The following is a 17,393-nucleotide window of genomic DNA, read 5'->3' on the forward strand; positions in this document are numbered from 1 at the left end:
AGCACTCACTATGCTTTGACTAAACATTATTGCATAGGTGCACCTTGGCCTATTTAAATAATATTCACAAGATATAAGATTACACCTTTGAGATTTAAATACATCAAAAAGAAAATTAATAAATGAAATGATCACATTGGATCTTGTGTCGTAACTTAGAACCAGAAGTTATTTTTTAACTAAACTAATTTATAATTGTAATTCAAGATAAAAAAAATAGTTATAATTAATCAGTGTTATATAAATATACACACTAAACTTATACACATAACTGTGATTAGAAAAACTGGATATGAAAGACAAAAGTTCATAAGCTTTAATCATTATATTATTATAATTTTAATAGAGTGAGAGTAAAAAAGATATACAATATAGGCCTTGTCCTTCCCATCTGTATAGACCCAATTACTCAAATACCGAAAATTGAGAATCTTAATACTACAAACTAAATAACTAATATCCCAAAAAATAAATGATACACAGAGAGCGTAAGTTTTTTGAAAAGCATTTTGAAAGGAAAATAATATAATATGGAGTTTCCTGATATAAACAACATAAAAAATGCAAGATACATGAACTGAAAAAAAAATATTAAAACAAAAACCAAAAAAAGAAAATCACAATAAACCGGAAAAAAAAACGTTAACTTTCTTTGATCAATTCAACACATTTACACTTTGACCCCAACTTAAAAATAAAAACACTTACATTAGTAATTACTCGGGTCCTGATTGTTGTCGTTCTTCCTTGTAAGTTCACCCAGTTTGTCTTCAGAATTTATTAGCACTTTAACACCTTTATGCACAACAAACACTTGCCCCCCTTTGGTCCAGCAGGAGTTTTTATATTGAACTTGAACTTTTTTTAAGAAACTATGCTGGGAAACCGTAAGCAGCTCAGATAACATGACTTTTGTCTCCTTCAACGACCGTTTACTGTAGAAAATTTTATCGCGCAACCATCTCTGGTAAAATGAGACCACAACTGGCCTAGGTTTTAAGGCTAGCTGTTGATCTTTACTGCCCAGCCGGTGACAATAGTATATTGTATACCTAGTAGGAAAAGCTTAACGATAACAAGCTTGACGAAAAGACTCCTTGACGAGTGAAAAGTTTATTTGTGGCGTCTTTCCAAAGTGTTGATTTTTTAACGTTTTAAAAAGCCAAAGTAACGTGTAAAATGATGAGTGATGATGACTGTTCCATTTCTGGAACCCCCCCAGAACTCACGGAGGCAGTGAATGCTGCATCATTGGAATTGTTACCAGTGAAATCTAGAAATAAGTATAACTATGCATACAACCGCTTTATGGACTACCGTACGAATAAAAATGTAACTTCTTTCTCGGAAAATGTTGTAATGACATACTTCTTGGAGCTTGGTTCCAAGATGAAATATTCAACTTTATGGGTCAATTATTCAATGCCCTTGAAATTAGACATGATGTGGATATATCTAAATATTCAAAACTTCGGGCATTCCTGAAACGGCAAGCACATGCCTATAAGCCAAAAAAATCCAAGATTTTAACTAAAGAAGAAGTAAACAAATTTATTCAGGAAGCTCCAGATAAGGAATATTTAATGATTAAGGTAACTTACAAAACTTCAAATTATATTTGGATTCTTTACATGCTTATTTATTGTTGTAGGTAGCTGTAATATTTGGAATTTCCGGAGCTTGCAGAATGGACGAGCTGGTTAAAATGACTGTACAAGATATACAAGACCTACTATCTAAACTTTTAGTTACCATACCGGATTCAAAAACCAATACATCAAGATCATTTATAGTAAACGAAATGTACTTAAATCTATACCGCAAGTATGTCTTTTTAAGACCAAGAGACATGAATGCCACTCGTTTGTTTTTAAGTACCAAAATGAAAAAGTAGTAAGAATTCACCAATTTAGAAACATGCCTAAAATAGTGGCCAGTTGTTTGAATTTGCCAAATTCGAAAGAATATACCGACCACTATTTTCGTCGGTCTTCTGTCACAATGCTTGTTGATTTTGGTGGAGATATTATTAGTTTAAAGAGACTGGGTGGATGGAAATCAACAAACGTCGCTGAAGGATATATAAAAGAGTCTCTTACTAATAAGGAAGAAGTGTCAAATAAAATTTTCACAGCAGAAAAAAATCAAGAAAGTAAATCTAATATTTCTAATACTGCAGTAACGCCCAATATTAGTTATTATCATACAAATAAAATTATTAGTTTGGAAAATATTAAATAAAATAATGCTATTAGTTCCCAAGTTCTTCCAGTTTTCAATACTTGTACTAATTATCAAATAACAGTAAATATAACAAATAATAAGTAATAATTTTAAAATATAATGTTAACCTTGTTTGTGCTGAAAATTTTAAAAATAAAATTGTTTAGGAAAAAACCTGTTCGCATTTATGTTTTAAAGTTTACTGTATGGAAATAACATTTCCTTACAGTACAGAAATGAATATTTCCTTACTGTTATTTTCGGTTGCCAGGCAACAATCAAGTTGGAGGAAATATTGACTTTTTCTTTCAAATATGTTGTCAAAAATGTTATTATTTCTTATCGATTTTCGGAAAAAATTTATATCATATTTGCGTACCGGAATATTTATTTTTGTAGAAATGATATCAATAATACCGTCGTACAGATCGTCATTTGAATTTTCTTCAATGCCGTGAACTAATACGGTGTTTCTATTGGTTGCCGTACTGTCTTTTGACACTTGAAGGTTTAATTGCGTAATGTTTTGACGGATATTATTTATGTTTTCAAAGGTAGAAAATCTTACTGATAACTCAGCAATATCCTCCAAATGAGAGTTATCCTTTGAGGTGGATGTCGATGTGGTTTTTGCTTTTAGATTCTTCTTAAAGCTGTCAAATTCGGTTTTAAACTGGGACGCCATTTGCTCTACTCGTTCATTCAACCTTTGGATTTCGGGATTTTGACTTACTTGGGCGTTTGACGAATTAACTGTATTTCTCCCCATGGCTGGAACTACTCAAAATAACACCTTAAACACTTGTAACTATACTCTATTTCAGAAGTGTGTAGAGCAATAAAACCTCATTAGGTATGCAAAAGTGGTACCTGGTGATCCACCAATATTTTATGCCACTACCTTAGTTGGGTATTAGTTTCAATGTAAAATTCTTTCTTTTCGTTGATTGCAGGTAGTGCCACCCGGTTTTGGGTCAATTTATGAGTTTTGCCCATTGTTACCCACTGATAAACATTGAAAACGGTTCGCCAAAGGCGTGCAACTGGGACTTGTTTTTTACCTTATAATTAATGTACTTAAATGCTATTTTATTTTAGAAAGTTACTTTTGTTTAAATGGAATAATATATTTTTTTCACAAATTTATTGAACATAATATGTAGAGTAAAACAGTTGAAAATGTCACTTTTGAATCTGGCACTTTTTGAACAGTGTATAACAATTTTAAATTATAATAGATTGTAGTCTTCTTCGTCATCTGACGAACTGTCATCACCTCTTGACATTATAATTAAAGGATCGACTGTCTGATCGATGAGGTTGTCAAGATCCCACATTTTGTCCTCTTGCTTAATTACATGCTGGACTGCTTTTCGCCAATTCTCTGGTGTCGCTTCCGTAATGGCTTGATCAAACAGTAGCTTAACATCTTTCATTTTAAAAGTCGTGTTTTGTCTTGCTACAAATCCTTTTACCTGCGCCCATATCAGTTCTATAGGATTTAGTTCGCAATGATATGGCGGTACACGCAGTACAGTTATATTATATTTTTCGGCTATATCTTCCACGGCGTATTTCATGAAACGAGTTTTGTGTAAGTTTGCTATTGCCAGCAGTTCTTTTTTTATCAAATTTGCTTCAAACGCAATACCTTTTGCAGTCAGCCAATCGATAATTTCTTGCTTTCTCCAACTTGAAGTTGGCGTCTTCTCTATTCGCCGTGACTGATAGCTTGCGTTATCCATAACCACCACCGAATTAGCCGGAAGAAATTTTATTATTTCACCAAAATAGTCCTCGAAAACGTCTGAGTTCATGTCTTCATGGTAATTTCCTGTGCGAGTCGACTCAAAGGTTAGCAGACCTTCTTTTAAAAATCCCTCTTCGCTTCCAATATGTGTGATTATAAGTCTTTTTCCTTTTCCCGAAGGTACTTTAATACCCGTAGACAGGCCTTCTATGAAAGCTTGGCGAGCACTGGTTATATTTTTGTCTTGCAACATTTTTTGGACTATATAACCTTCGTTAATCCACGTCTCATCAAGATAAAAAACTTTCTTTTGCTCCCTGCGGTACTGCTTGATACTTCTCAAGTATTGTCGTCTTCAACAAACAATTTCGTCGCTCTCCAGTAAAAGTGCTTTGCGGTTATGCTTTTCCCAGGCAAAATCCATATTTTTTAAAGTTTTCCATAAAAGTTTTCTACTTATCAACGGAATACTGTCATCTCGGCCAAGCTCCATTAAAATTTTGTCTAGGGTGGGTATTTCCTTTTTAAAATAAAAAGAGTGAACTTTTCTTCGAATTATACATTTAGCATTTTCATCAAGGACTTTTGTAGGTCGTCCTGGCTTTTGCTTGGGAGATTCCACTTGACCTGCTACTTTTCTTTCCCGCAACAATTTGAAAATGGTGGACTTTCCAATTCCACTCATTCGAGAACATTTTTCAACAATTTCTTGCACAGTAAAACTAGGGTAATCGTGTTTTATGCAATCATGTACATTTAAAATAATAACTTTTTCACTCAGCGATAGTGGAGAATTTTTAGTACATCTTTTCGTTGGACTGAATACCTCCATTTTTTAAATATTGGGATAATAATATTGTGATTACACTACAGCGTAGCAGTGACTACTAACGTTTAAAATATGATTTAAAAGTATTTATAGTCTGTATATATTACCTGACCCCATTTTTGCATGTTACAAAGCGTTAAAAGATAGGTACCTATACAAAAGGATTAAAAGTATTTATTTAGTATTAATTCTCTTTCAAAATAAAGGCATTTAATCCGTGAAAATTAAATTCATAAATATTATAAGTACCTGCGCCTATGAACTACCACGAAATGTAGCCAAACAGAACGGAATTCCCCAGTTTATTGCTCTATACACTTCTGAAATAGAGTATAATTATTTTTACATTAATAGGACATAAATTAATGAAATTTACGGACCGAGATGACCGAACGTTGTACTTATCTACGCCGGCGCATTACCCTTTGATAAAAAAAGATAATAATGATAAATGATATAAAAAAACAACAATAGGACAAAAAGACAATAAAATGACAAAAATATTTGGGAGAGTCTCTTAGAAAAAACATGTTTTAATTTGAAAGATGTTCAAAATTCTGACCAAAAATTTCCGGAATTTCTTGAATTTCAGCAGCAGCCACAAAAATCCTTCGTACTAACTCTTCCTCTAATTGAACCGGAGTGTCGTACATAAGCGCTTTCATGTGACCCCATAAAAAGAAGTCGCATGCATGCGGTCAGGTCTGGTGAATGTGGATGCATGCATTTGGTGCGCTTCTGTCAATCACTCTTCCCTGATATGCCTGGTTCAGATGTTCCCTTGTGGCTAATGGGTAATAGGTTGGGGCTCCGTAAATGTGGTGCCAAGAGATACGGGCCAGTCAGTGTACTTGATCTTTGTTTTTCTAATATTAATGGGTCTTTTGGATTGGCGGATGATTTTTTATTGCCGGTGACTGACTCTCGACACACCCCGTATAAATGTGTCTCTTCAGTACCATATATGTCAAGGTCTCTAAAATATACAGTAAAGTTTTTTGTTGATTTTGTATCGTTAAATAATTTCCTTGCATCTATCGACTGGTCCTTTATAAACAACACTTCTGATATAAATATTTCCCTAGATAACCTTTTGTATGAAGGAATCAGCTATTTTGCCTATTAAGTGCCTATTAAGTCCTATAATACTGGTAGCTTTCCTGTATGGTTTTCAAGAGAGTTAAGAAGCTTAGTTTTACGAAAGAGGATTGCTCATAAGGAGTTTAAGGGCTCTCAATTGCAAAGTGATTACTTGATTTTTTCTGGGCTTCAGCAGTCATGCAGTATGTTGAGCGGTCAGTATTAACGCGATTATATTTTTCGTATCGAGAATAATCCATTGTTAAATTCTAGGTTATTCTGGAAACATGTAAGCAATGTTAAAAAGTCAAATATTATTCCTAAACATATGTTTCTAAATGATGAAACTAGTAATGAGGGTGGTGATACTGTTAATTTATTTGCCAAATATTTGCCAAACGTATATTCTGATAAAGCGTTTCAAATACCTGAATATTACATGACAGGGCTTGTGGATCAATTCGATGTTAAATTTGTAGAGTTATCTTTAGTAGAGGTTTTTGACGAGATTCTTGGCTTATAGAGCAAGACTTCTATGGCTTCAGATGGCACACTGTCGATGCCTTTTTTGCACCTTATTCAATCTGTCATATGGATTTTTTTTAAAAACCAAAATCCGTTATTGTTTGCAAATACGGTGTGATAAGATGTTTTTGGATTGATGTATTTTAGTGTTATGTGTGTGCCATTTTTTAACCTTTTTATGGACATTTTGTAATAATATCATGTAAGTTTTACTATGTTTTTAATTAATTTATTAGTTTAATATCAACCTTTTATATTCTACTTACATAGTTTTCCCTTGACAATGGTTTAACAACCGAAACGCGTCGGGATTCTTGAAATAAAGATTGTGAAGTAAACAGGACCCTTCGTCTCTTATTTTGCTTTGGAACAATAGTGTCGGAACATCTAGTATAATTAAATCAAACAAATTTTTACTACACTGGCAATAAAAATTATACTAAATACATTTTTCAGTTTGGCAAATATGTATGTAGTTAATTCGTCAAGCTTAAATCCATCTGGCCAAACACACTATAGGGTATCTCTAACTAATTTAACTCATTCAATCTTAATTTAAATTTATCCTCTCAGTGACTTATTTCCGTAACCTTTCCCTAAATATTCCCTTCCGCCGATCCCTTATAATTCTATGAGCCGCAGAAATTGAATTCCCGTTACTAGATTTAATTCGGCTGTCACACAAGTTGCGCCATAAATAAATCATATTTTCGGGATAGATTTGTTCCGCCGCTATCGAGTCCGCGAACTTGATTTGAAGTAATTTGGTGAATTGAATCGGGGGAAAACGGTTTTTGTGTCGCGAAATCGGGAAAAAATTTTTGAGTAGGATATTTGACATTATCGCTCGGCTTATAAACTCGATTTTTTATTTTGAACAGATTGTTTCATATTATAGCAGCATCAGATAGGATACTCAATTTGTAAGACAGTCAATTTGTTGTTTTTCCTGTTTTACAATCGAGTCGAGTCGTTTAGTCGACTGCAATCCAGATCACTCTTTAGTTCTTGTCATTTTTTAGTAGTAGAACCATGCCCAAGCCAGAATTCGAACCTAAGACTACACCACCGCATCGTGAACAGTTGCCCACGTGCCACTGAGATCGATAATTTGTTATTTTGAAAAAAAATGTTCTAAAAATTAAATTTTCTGCAATTTACAGTCTGAGAATCTAGACAATTAGGAAGTTTCCTAATTCAGAACTATTGTATAATTTTGACATTATCTAATACTCTTTAACTTAATATTTCCAATAAAAAACTTTCTTTTTGTGATCTTTAAAAGTGATGAACCTATTTAATTTCTTGTGCGAGAATCTGAAATAGCTGCATGACGTCACAGGACATAAAGAGCAATAAAAATCGCCCCCCAACGCCTAAGAATTGCACGGAATTAAATAGGCGCTTGTCTTGAAGTCAAAGGACTTATGTATTGTGACGTCATCGAGCCACCGCGGCATCAACTTTGGAAGACACAAACTTTTTTGTTTTTAATGATAATTTAAAAAATTGAGAACACTATTTTTTTGTTGGAAGTGATATTTTGTAGGCGTGTGGTCAATCATTAAAGAAAACTATTTCTTTCTCGCTTCGAATTATATTTAATTCATCTCTACTGTGTTTGTCTTTTACATTTTATTTTAACCTTTTACTTTTTATGTCAACATCAAATCAAATGAATATACTTTAATGTGCCTAAATAAATACGAAAAAAATTTATATACATAAGTATAGTAAGCAATTCTTTTCTCATCAACATTTCTTTAAATGTTGATGAGTAAATTAGGAAGATATCGCGATTATAAAACAGATGCACAGACATAAACAATACCGGGAAGTCACCAATGTTGGCGTAACGAGTAAAAATAACAATGATGGCAACGATATATCGATGTTTTGAAAACATCGATACATCGAGACAAAATACATCGATGTTTGCATCGATATTTAGAGCCGACGATGTATCGATATATCGTTCAAAAACTTAACCATCGATGGCATACTAGTTTTTGCCGATTCATAACTATAATACATATACAGGATGTTCATTTGAAAACTTCCCACCACAGATTTATCGAAAACCACTGTATAAAAAAAAACGCCCGAAATAGGTCAAAACGTTTGTCAAGAGGGACAACTTTCTAACCTAAAATTACTTTACCCCCTTTCACCCTCTGCCCTCCCAGGATCAATCCCTTAAAAATTTTAAATGACAAGGGGTATCGAGTAATAGCTTGTTTAAAAGGTCTTTTAAAGTCTTTTACTTTGACGTTTGATTTTTTTAAATCGGTCGATTCGTTTTCGAGAAAATTAGAAAAATCTTTGTTTATCTTAATTTGTTCAGATAGAAAACAAAAATATGAAAATATCAGGTTTTATTTCAATAAGTGTTCAAAATGTTGCCCGTTAGGGTTTGCCAAATCTACAATTCGTTTATAATTTAAAACGGAATCTACCAACATAAACAGCAATTCCGAAGATTAGACGTGGAAAAAACTAAATAACAACCTGAATTTTTTGACCATCTAAATGACACTACGGTGTTTGTTGTATGTTTAAAAAAAAATAATAAAAACATAGTTGGCAACACGAATTTCTTCTTTTAGTTCTTTGGTATAATTTTCTCGTAGTGTAGCACAGTTTTCTCCAATTTTGCAATATTTTTTAGCAATTTAGCTTCCAGATTGGCGAAATTTTGTAACACTTCACTTCTAGGTTTTGACGGAGTTTTCAAATAATTCTTTTTTTAAACCTTCTTTCAACTTACAGAATTTCCCAAAACAGTTTAGCTTCCAGGATGGAAAAATTTGGAGGAACTTGTAAACTTTTTCTCGCAACTTCAGACAAAACTTATGTCAGTTTGTGAATCAATAACTCAGTAGTTAAATAATGTAAGAAATAACAAGATCAAACTCTTAAATTAGTACAATATAAAACTAATAGTGGGTAGTACATTACATGCTTAAATCTAGTTCTATCTGATCTAAAAAACTGATTCGACATTATTCACAGTTATGCCAAATAGAAAATACAGTTGACCACTTGACAGAGAGAAAAAGATGTAGTGAGAATATCTTTATTTCTTACACGCAGTTAAATGTATTCAATCATTGGACAGAGATAAAAATGCATTTAACTACTTGACAGAGAGAGAAAGAAACCCTAAATCAGCTGCTTGGGAGGCAAATTGTATTTCTTCCACGGAGTTGAATGTATTCAGTCATTAGACAGAGAGATAAAGGAGATAAAAGAAGAGTAAAACACTCTTAATCAATTGCCTGGGAGAGTATCTTTATTTCTTCCAGGCAGTTGAGTGTACTCAATCATTAGACTGAGATGAAAATGCATTTAATTACCTGATAGAGAGAAAAAGAGACTCTAAATCAAGTGCTCGGGAGAATAACTTTATTTCGTCCCTGCAGTTGAGTGAACTCAATCATTGGACACAGATGAAAATGCATTAGATTGCCTGACAAAGAGAGAAATAGACTCTAAATCAACTGTTTGGGAGGCAAATTATATTTCTTTCAGGTAGTTAAATGTATTCAATCATTGGACAGAGAGATGAAGGAGGGGAAAAATATAATCTAAATCAACTGATAATGCATTTGATTATCTGACAGAGAAAGACACCCTACATCAGCTACTTGGGAGGCAAATTGTATTTCTTCCAGGTAGTTAAATGTATTCAGGCATTGGACAAAGAGATAAAGGAGAGAAAAGAAGAGTAAAACAACGAGAATTGCCTGAGCGAATATCTTAATTTTTTCCAGGCAGTTGAGTGTACCTAATCATTAGACTGAGATAAAATTTTTTACGAGACATTTAATTAACTGATAGAGAGAAAAAGAGACACTAAATCAAGTGCTCGAGAGAATATCTTTGTTTCTTCCCGGCAGTTGAGTGTACTCAATCATTGGACAGAGATGAAAATGCATTGGATTGCCTGACAGAGAGAGAAAGAGACTCTAAATCAATTGTTTGGGAGGCAAATTGTATTTCTTCCAGGTAGTTGAACGTATTCAGTAATTGGACAGAGAGATAAAAGAAGAGTAAAACACTCTAGATCAATTGCCTGGGAAAATATCTTTATTTCTTCCAGGCAGTTGAGTGTACTCAATCATTAGACTGAGATAAAAATGCATTTAATTACCTGATAGAGAGGAAAAGAGACTCTAAATCAAGTGCTCGAGGGAATATCTTTATTTTTTCCACGCAGTTAAATTTATTCAATCATTGGACAGAGAGATGACGGAAAGGAAAGAAGAGTAAAATACTTTAAATCAATTGCCTGAGAGATTATCTTTATTTCTTCCAGGCAGTTGAGTGTACTCAATCATTGGACAGAGATGAAAATGCATTGGATTGCCTGACAGAGAGAGAAAGAGACTCTAAATCAATTGTTTGGGAGGCAAATTGTATTTCTTCCAGGTAGTTGAACGTATTCAGTAATTGGACAGAGAGATAAAAGAAGAGTAAAACACTCTAGATCAATTGCCTGGGAAAATATCTTTATTTCTTCCAGGCAGTTGAGTGTACTCAATCATTAGACTGAGATAAAAATGCATTTAATTACCTGATAGAGAGGAAAAGAGACTCTAAATCAAGTGCTCGAGGGAATATCTTTATTTCTTCCACGCAGTTAAATGTATTCAATCATTGGACAGAGAGATGATGGAAAGGAAAGAAGAGTAAAATACTTTAAATCAATTGCCTGAGAGATTATCTTTATTTCTTCCAGGCAGTTGAGTGTACTCAATCATTGGACAGAGATGAAAATGCATTGGATTGCCTGACAGAGAGAGAAAGAGATTCTAAATCAACTGTTTGGGAGGCAAATTGTATTTCTTCCAGGTAGTTAAATGTATTCAAGCATTGGACAGAGAGATGAAGGAGAGGAAAAAATACTCTAAATCAACTGCCTGTGAGAATATCTTTATTTCCTTCAGGCAGTTAAGTGTACTAAATCATTGGACTGCGATAAAAAATCATTTGATTACTTGACATTGAGAGAAAGAAGCTCTAAATCAGCTGTTTGGGAGTCAAACTGTATTTCTTCCAGGTAGTTGTATATGTAATGTATTCATTCATTGACTTGACATTGATAACTTGCAAGTTGGCAAACATTGCCAGCAACTTGCTTTTAAACCTAGAATGTATTCTTCAAATCACATTTTTACAGAAAGTAGAGTTGAGGATATTAGACAACTGCATGTGCAAAATATTTCGGTTTGACAATATAAAAAACGTGATACATTAATGGCTACTACTCATGATTATCAAACTAGATAAAAAAACAAAACCGGTCTCCATCCTAAAACTAGAACATCTACGTCTAAACGTTATTTTCTTTATATCAGTCCTTATCTGTACAAGAAACTTTTACCAAGTCTAATTTGAACAAACCTGAATACTTCACCAGAGTAGAAAAAAGATTTACGAACTTATAAACAAAGACATAAATAAATTCTCGAATAGGTTATCGATGTGCGGATGATTAAATCGAGGCTTGAACTTTTAATCATTTCCAAGATAGGAAAGTATAATTTTTTTAAATTATTAAAATTCTATCGCAATACACTTAGAATAGAATAAAAAATAAATAGTGTTTTTTTTAGTTGGAGACATTGAGATGGTAAGATAACAACTTTTTTCTTTTAACATCATTTCTAGTATTAACACTAATTAGTGCATAGTCAAGATGAATCTTGTTTGTGTCAGTACTGTGTTGGTTAAATTTATTCAGAATTTCTAGGGTGGCGAATTCTTTTTGTACTATTTTTTTTCTTTGCTCTTGTTATTTTACCACTGATGTGCAATATGTATTATTGCCTAGTTTTAAAATTATTATATATATACTTTTTTTATATGTGCAAATATGTTTATATGTTATACGTCTATTTATTTGGCCTTTTAATAACCTAATGCAAGGTTCAGAGGCACCTTTGATAAACTTCTTTTTGTTTATTTTTTTTTTAGGTTTCATACATGTGTCCATGTAACCTAATTTAGAAGATTTTTTTTCTTTTTTTTTAATTTGATTTATTTTTCTTTTGTTTTGTTATAATTTGTTGGTCTGCTGGGTATTTTTGGTAAACTGATATGGAAGCTAATACGGTTAAAAATGTTAATTTTGGGCATCTAAATGTCCAATCACTGTTTACAGGCTTTGATCATCTTGTAAATTTAATTACGTTAACCAATACTGACATTATGTGTATTTCTGAAAGCTGGCTGAACGATCTAACGTGGTAGGGGTGGGGGCGTGGCTGTACGACAGATTTTTGAAAGGTCTTTGGTTTTTACTGACCATGACTTTTCTGATGATTTAGAGTGTTTATTTATTAAAGTAAATATAGGCAAAATAATTTTTCTTGTTGGAACAGTCTATAGACGACCAAGGTCAGATTTAGGGCGTTGTGTTGAATTTTTTGATGATATATTATCACATGCATGTCTACAGTATGAGAATATTATTATCTTGGGTGATTAATGTTAATCATTTAACAAATAATATTTTACTTGATTGTCTTACAGCTTATGATTTTACTCCGTTAATAAATGAGCCTACTCGTATTGCTGGTATGGCAGAAACATTCATTGATGTTAGCTATTTTAATAAACCCTCAAATGTTACAAGCACAGCAGTACTTAACGCTGATTTAATTAGTGACCATAAAGCTATATTCTGTAGTATCGAGATTGACGCACAGAGTAGGTAGAGAAAAACGAAAATCTATCGTAATTTTAAACATTTTAATAAAGATGATTTTTATAAGAACCTGAATAAAGTTGTGTGGGATAATATGTACTATATCAATAATCAAGACGAAAAAATTCAGTATCTTACTAGTAATATTTGCTCATTATTTGATAGACATGCACCCTTTACGACGTCAAAAATTTCTAAGCCTTATACCCTGTGGATAACTGCAAATGTGCAACTTTTTATAAAAGAAAATACTCATAAAACATTGTCAAGTTTTAAAAAGTCTAAAAATTTGGCGGATTGGGCATATTATAGACAGATACGTAATATTGTGGTGGGAATGATTAGGCGAGAAAAAAATTATCTGCAATTTCATCAGAACATCAGAGATAGTAAACAGTTATGGAGAGCGATTAATAATCTAAGTCTAAAAAATGTCTCTAATCATTCTATTCCTTTAAATCTCCGAGATCCAAACCAATTTAATTTTGCCAAAGCTAATTTTCAGAATAAGCAGTTTAAGCATGATCCAAGTTTTTCATTTCGATTAAGCCGGCCCCAGACTATGTGTGAATGTACCTTCGTACTGCGGCTTCGGCTACACTCTCACACGCTACGGCATTCGGGATATACTCCACATCGCATCATTCTTTGTTGGCAAACGTTCGCCACAGGGCCTCAGTTATAGAACAGTAGCGGAGAGGAGTAGTAGTGATTTTTTTGAATAAAAATATGGATAGTGACGATGAGCAAGCGGCTGCGGTTGCGGCCGATATGGTTATTTTAGGAAGCATTTTGTATTTTTTCAAATGCAAACCAGTTTGGTTTAAAAATGTCATTTGTGCCAGCACCAGATTTGTTGCTTGCTTTAACTTTGTTAAGCAGGGTTCTAAATATAGACATTAAAGAATCTTTCATCTTTTTTAGATCTCCGACACTTATTTGGTCCTTCTTTGAAAAAGATGAAACACCAATAAATATTAAAAATAATAATAATTTTAATTTTCTAGTAAACTTAAAAAGGCAACTCACCAAAAATATTATACAAAAACACCCGCTGCTAAGCTTGTCGCGACTCTGACTGAAGACAAAATAGGCAAATAAGTGTGCGTAGCTAAGCACACCGTCTGAAAGCTAACGCGAATGAGCGCGACCTCCTTTGATGCGTGCCCTAAAACCGACAGCAGTTCGGATAGCGGCCGAATGCCGAATGATACACGCACATGACGTCCCACACGCTCCGGCCGGCCGGCTTTAGCCAAAGTTGAAGAAATGTCTAAATTAGTCTTAAGCCTAAAATCAAATGCATACCGTTGTGATTCAATATCAGTGTCAATGTTGCAACACTGTATTCCAAATCTATCTCCACACATTACGCATATTATAAACTGTTGCCTAGAAACTGGGTATTTCCCTGGTTTGTGGAAAATTTCTCTTTTAACACCTTTGGCTAAAGTTAATAATTCGACTCATTTCTGCGACCTTAGACCAATTTCAATTATCCCGGTCATCGCTAAAGTTTTGAAAAAGTTTATACAGACGCACATTTATAACTTTCTCACCTTCAATAATATTATTCCGCATAAACAATCTGGGTTTAGAAAACAACATAGCACGACATCTGTCTTACTAAACGTTACCCAAGAGATAATTTCTGCAATGGATAAAGGTGACTCCACAGCACTTATAATGCTTGACTTTTCCAAAGCATTGGACCATCATTTGTTTTAGCAAAATTGGCTTATTATGGCTTTGATAATGTTTCTCAAATGTTTTTTAGATCCTACTTATCCAACAGAAGGCAAATGGTGGTCTTGGAAGATCAGACTTTTTCAAATACCAAATATACGAGGTGTGACAATTAAGTAATGAGATTGATTTTGATACCGCGCTTGTGGTAAACCTGTGAACCTAACATTCCCTTCCCCTTCCCCGACATTCCTTCCCTCTCCATTGATACATTGACCATTGGTGGTGCTTGTCACGAAAATGCAAAAACGAAATCTAGAGCAACGCGTCGCAATAAAATTTTGCGCCAGATTGGGCGAAACAGCTTCGGAAACGTACACTAAAATTGCAAAAGTGCATGGTGATAGTGTCTTAGTCGTGCCTAGGTGTTTCGGTGGCATAAAGAGTTTGTGGAGGGGCGAGAAAGCGTGGAAGACGAGGCGCGGAGCGGAAGACCGGTCGAGGTGCGGACAGACGCGCATGCGTAGCGTGTACGCGCCCTAATCCTTGAAGATCGGCGATTAACAGTCCGAATATTAGCCTAGGTATGAACCGTAAGACAGTGAGACAAATTTTAACCGACGGTTTTGGGATGAAAAAGTTGTGTGCCAAGATGGTTCCAAAGAACCTTTCTGAGGAGCAAAAACAGCATCGAATGACCGTCGCTGAAGACTGCTTGGAACAAGTGCAAATCGATCCCACGCTACTTGATCGAGTAATTACAGGCGATGAGAGCTGGTTTTTCTTATATGACCCGGAAACCAAACGCCAAAGCTCACAGTGGTTGTCTCCGCACACCTTCCGCCCAAAAAAAGCTCGCATGAGCAAGTCGAAGGTGAAAACGATGATCATTGTCTTCTTTGATAGCCATGGAATCGTCCACAAAGAATTTGTTCCACCAGGGCAAACTGTAAATCAAGTATACTATCGCCAAGTACTCGAAAGATTGCGAAAACGAGTCAACAGGGTGCGCCCAGACATCGTTCATAACTGGATCCTTCATCACGACAACGCGCCGTGTCATACCACCCTCAGCGTCTCCCAATATTTGGCCTCTAAAGGGATCGCCGTGTTGCGGCAGCACCCTATTCGCCCGATATGTCACCCTGTGAGTTTTTTTTTGTTCCCTAGAACAAAATCGGTGGTCAAAGGTACCCATTTTTAATCGATTACGGACATCCAAGCGGCCGTGATGAGGGTACTGGCGGACATCCCAGTCGATGCGTTCCAGAACTGTTATGAAGCGTGGAAAACGCGCTGGAATTGTTGCATAGCTGCCCAAGAGGACTACTTTGAAGGAGATGGCAGAGTTGTAGAATAATTTTTGAATAAACGATTTTTATGGAATCAGTCTCATTACTTAATTGTCACAGCTCGTATGACATCTGGAGTACCTCAGGGATCTATTTTGGGACCTTTCTTATTTCTGATGTATGTTTCTTATTTGTTTAAAGTTGTAAAATACTGCCAGATCCAGGGGTTCGCAGATGATATGCAAATTTATCATTCTTTTAAAGCTGAATCTGTATTAGAGGCATCAAATAAAATAAACGACGATCTTTCTAGAATTTCCTTCTTTTCCTCTCAAAATAATTTAAAACTCAATCCTTCAAAGTGTTGTGTTATGTGCTTTGCCTCTAAGAACAAAAAAAGATTTGCATTGGACGGTTTAAAGCTTTTTGTGGGAGGTAATCAGCTAAGTATGGTTAAATGTGCAAAAAATCTTGGATTACTTTTGGATGATGAATTGCGCTTTAAGTCACACGTTTCTAATGTCATTAAGAAGTCATACTATTCTTTAAAGCCATTGTATGCAAACAAAGATATAATTAATTTTAGAGTAAAGAAAAAACTGTGTGAGTTATTAGTACTACCTATTATGTATTACTGCAATATTGTTTATTTTCCATGCTTAGACAAAATCACTGCGTACCGTTTGCAAAAGCTGCAAAATCAATGATGCATATTTATTTAGGGACTGAGAAAGTATGATAGAGCATCTGCAAGGCTATGTGAACTGCGCGTGGAAAATCTATTCTTTTTAAAATTGCTAGCGTCTTCTACTCCTCCCTACCTCCGCAAAAAACTTACTTTTCGGAAAAAAATTACATAAAGCAAATCTAGATTTATAAATAAGTTGTCAATTCCTAGATATCAAACAGTCTTCTTTCGTCGTAGTTTTCTGTATAATGCTGTGGCAATTTACAATGTCCTTGTTCCGAATCCTATAAAAGAAATGTCAGTAGCGGGTTTCAAGAAAAAACTAAAGCTGCATTTTTTAACAAAACAGAATAGCTAAATTGTCAGTAGGTATTTCTTATTTTATAATTTTTGATTTTTATAGACCAATGGGTGTATATCTGTTTATTTTTATATTACTATTAGTGTTACTATTATAAATATTAATTATTTTCTTTCTGTTGTGCTATCTAAAATAATTTTGCTCAAATTTTTTGAATAGGTTAAGTAGATTAGCCTTTGGCTAGACTTCGCCTATGTACACTATTGAAAAGTACAAATAAAGCCATTATTTATTTATTTATATAGCA

The 17,393-nt window shown here is 34.1% G+C and overlaps 1 long non-coding RNA gene across 1 annotated transcript; it reads left to right on the top strand.

The window, feature by feature from the left end:
- The first annotated feature begins 1,458 nt into the window (after positions 1–1,458).
- LOC126736011 (uncharacterized) lies at positions 1,459–2,345 on the top strand. The gene is made up of 3 exons (XR_007660586.1): positions 1,459–1,592; positions 1,652–1,824; positions 1,876–2,345. It is a non-coding gene; the product is annotated as an uncharacterized LOC126736011 (long non-coding RNA).
- Positions 2,346–17,393: the final 15,048 nt, after the last annotated feature.

This window comes from Anthonomus grandis, chromosome 1 (genome assembly GCF_022605725.1).
Source record: "Anthonomus grandis grandis chromosome 1, icAntGran1.3, whole genome shotgun sequence".
Taxonomy (NCBI): domain Eukaryota; kingdom Metazoa; phylum Arthropoda; class Insecta; order Coleoptera; family Curculionidae; genus Anthonomus; species Anthonomus grandis.